At 40.5% G+C, this 3,709-nt stretch overlaps 1 long non-coding RNA gene across 1 annotated transcript; it reads right to left on the reverse strand.

The window, feature by feature from the left end:
• Window positions 1-618: 618 nt before the first annotated feature.
• LOC307164910 lies at window positions 619-3,100 on the reverse strand. Its single transcript, XR_013822360.1, has 3 exons — window positions 3,030-3,100; window positions 2,721-2,806; window positions 619-736 (listed from the first exon to the last, which is right to left on the reverse strand). It is a non-coding gene; the product is annotated as an uncharacterized lncRNA (long non-coding RNA).
• Between the last annotated feature and the right edge of the window lie 609 nt (window positions 3,101-3,709).

Consider the following 3,709-nt stretch of genomic DNA (forward strand, 5'->3'; position numbering starts at 1 on the left):
AAAGCACTTCAATCGGCCTTTAACTGTTATTTTGTGGATTGTTTGTTTGTGAATGACCTTTGCCTTGATTTTGATTAGGATTGTGGATTACCCTTTTGATAAATACTGCATTTGGATTCTCAGCCTTTGTCTCTCACAACAGTTTGTGACACTTACAGGGCTTTTTGAGCCAGATAATGAAAAAATGTGAATGACTTTGAATCTGCATATAAACAAATGTTAGGCAAAGTTAGCTGCTACACTCGTCACAGTTGCTTATTTTATTATGAAATGTACCAACTAACCCACAAACAAATATGTTGTAGTCTTGAACTTGTGCATAAACGATATAAAACAATGCATAATATCTCACAGACATCTTTTGTTCTGAATCTATGAAGAAACAATAAAAGCTCCAATCTCCTCCTCTGACTTCAAGCTCATGTGATTGCCACTGACTCGCCGTGTGGAACAGTCATGTTGTATAACAAGGGCAGAGGCTCACAACATCCCAAGTGTCCAAACGACAACAATAGCCGTAATAGCCGTAAGCTATTTCATGTCACAATATGTAAAGTTACTTTACGAAAATGTAATAATAATTAAATGTTTTTTCATTTGCATAACCACTTACTTTTACTGCATCATGACCACCAATCCAAGTTTGTGTCGTACCAGGCACCATGTTCAGCAGAAGGTCGTTTTCAGCTCTACTGTGCACCGATACAAGATTTCCACCAAAAGTTTGACAGTGCTTCTGAGAAGGCAGATTGTTTTTAATATCAATCAAAACTAATTATTTTAACTATAATTATTTGTAACATTAATAATGGTAAATGTAGTATTCCTCAGCATTACAGATGTGTTTTTCCAAATATTTTCAGCATTAGAAGCATGTCCTGAGAGGTGTCATGTATTGTCAGGACCGTGTCACTAAACAGAGCTGAGGGCCATTGCCGTTTACATAGTTTACATACGAGCCAATACATCTCTGCATGTGCAATTCAATACAAAAAAAATATGTTTAAATTCTACAATCATTTAATTGAACTTATGAATTAGCATTAGCAGGCTCTTCCAGCATTAGCAGGCTCTTCCAGCATTAGCAGGCTCTTCCAGCATTAACAGGCTCTTCCAGCATTAGCAGGCTCTTCCAGCATTAGCAGGCTCTTCCAGCATTAGCAGGCTCTTCCAGCATTAACAGGCTCTTCCAGCATTAGCAGGCTCTTCCAGCATTAGCAGGTTCTTCCAGCATTAGCAGGCTCTTCCAGCATTAACAGGCTCTTCCAGCATTAGCAGGCTCTTCCAGCATTAGCAGGCTCTTCCAGCATTAGCAGGTTCTTCCAGCATTAGCAGGCTCTTCCAGCATTAGCAGGCTCTTCCAGCATTAGCAGGCTCTTCCAGCATTAGCAGGCTCTTCACTAGCCTCAGACAGAGAGTGGAGGACACGTATATCTCACAGCATTAGCAGGCTCTTCAAGCATTAGCAGGCTCTTCACTGGACTCAGACAGAGAGTGGAGGATACGTGTAACTCACAGCATTAGCAGGTTCTTCACTGGACTCAGGCAGAGAGTGGAGGATACGTGTAACTCACAGCATTAGCGGGCTCTTCACTGGACTCAGGCAGAGAGTGGAGAATACGTATAACTCACAGCATTAGCAGGCTCTTCAAGCATTAGCAGGCCCTTCACCAGCATTAGCAGGCTCTTCACTGGACTCAGACAGAGAGTGGAGAATACGTATAACTCACAGCATTAGCGGGCTCTTCACTGGACTCAGGCAGAGAGTGGAGAATACGTATAACTCACAGCATTAGCGGGCTCTTCACTGGACTCAGGCAGAGGGTGGAGGATACGTGTAACTCACCAGCGCGGCTGTACACTCACAGGGCTCAGGCAGAGAAGAGGTTAATAGACAGCTGTGACTGCGAGTGAACAGCAGAAACACAATTCCCACACTTGTATATTCACCACACACTGTAAGATTTCACTCGTGCTCATTTCCATAATAAAACTGCAATTCAACAGACTCACGGTGCAAACAACAGCTTACACCCGCAATCCAGCCGAAGTCTTCTATCTCTGTCTCTCTCTCTTTCTCTCCCTCTCTCCCGTGACCTCCATCCGCATCCGCGGCCTCTCTCGCCGATCTCTCTCGCCGATCTCTCCTGCCTCCTGCCTCCTGTCGCCTGCCGCCTGCCGCCTGCCCCCGCGATCCTTCCGCGCTCCCCCCCCCACCACCTTTTTCTCTCTCGAGCGTCAGCTTCTTTTATCTGCCACTCAGTCCAATCGCCTGTTGACATTTTTCCCCGCGCAGCTGCCAGCGATTACCCTCATTCGCGGCGTTTTTTTTCCGGCTTCCATGTATCCCCGGAAGTGCTCCCCACGGGAAACAAGTTCTCAAAAAAAAAGGTTCCGACCAGCCGCTTGTCACCCCGTGACAATAACTCATGAGCCAAGAGGGTGTAAATGTAGTTACTGATGCAAGTTTGGGCATTTCTCATACGATTTGCAGATTTGTGTTGCTTATTTAAGTTATACTACTTTGTTATTGTTATTAATATTATTATTATTTAAAGCTCATTTCAATAAACAACATATCTGAATATTTATTTGATGATCAGATTCTTCAAGTCAGATCAGATTCACTATCAAGATCTTCAGAAAATGACATTTCAAGAACAAATTTGTGCATAAACATATGTCACATAACTATAATAGTGCTGTCAGTAGCACATTACCTCTGCTGACATCCAGTCAAGTCGTGTTGCGAAGAATTTGACACATTTCAGTCCAAATGCAGACCATCCAGTGGGGCAGCCATTAGCTGTATATATAATATTCAAGAAACAGTGAGAGTATTTACATACACAATCATTGATTATGCTTAATAACCCAACAACATGTCATGTAAACACTTTAAGTAAAGTTATTATTGGGTAAATGTCATAAACTGTTTAAGTTACTCAAATAAGTACATAACTTCTTGGAAGAATATAAAATGTATTCTTTGCTCTCTCTGTAATAACAATAATTATTTCAATAGTAACCTGCTGCGTCCCCCTGAGAGAATGTCATGAACAGAAGCAGAAGTGTCAGCTTTTCCATGGTAAACCTGGGAATGAATCAGCAGCAAAGGCAAAATATGTCTGTGCATCAAAATGTACAAAGTGAAATTTGAAATGCACAACAAAAAAATAAATTGCACTTAATCAGTGTCTTTGGCTTGTTTTATAATAATAATAATAAATAGCCAAATGAGCTGCATTAGATATTAAGACATAAATGTAAATTATACATATTGTTTCACTGGCAGAACTTTATTCACTTAAAGAGATAGTTCAACTCAAAAATGAAAATTGTTATAATTTATTCACCCTATACTGTTCCTAAACTGTATGCTTTTCTTTCTTTTGTGATACAACAACAAGAAGTCAATGGGGTCCAATTATGAACTGCACTGACTTCCATTCTATGGACACTGAAACATTCCTCAAAATATCCTCTTTTGTGTTTCATGCAAGAAAGAAAATCAGACAGCTTTGGAACGGCATAAAGACAAGAATATCATGACAGAATTTTCATGTTTGGATTAACATAATCTCATTAAAAAAAGTGTAAAGATCTGGCAGTTACAAAACAAAATATACACCGTCTGAAAACATTTTTCTACTGAAATGTAGGGATGTGCTAATACTTACATGTTTACTTCAGAATGTGCCGTCAAAAT

Source organism: Squalius cephalus (genome assembly GCF_949319135.1).
Source record: "Squalius cephalus genome assembly, chromosome: 9".
Taxonomy (NCBI): Eukaryota; Metazoa; Chordata; class Actinopteri; order Cypriniformes; family Leuciscidae; genus Squalius; species Squalius cephalus.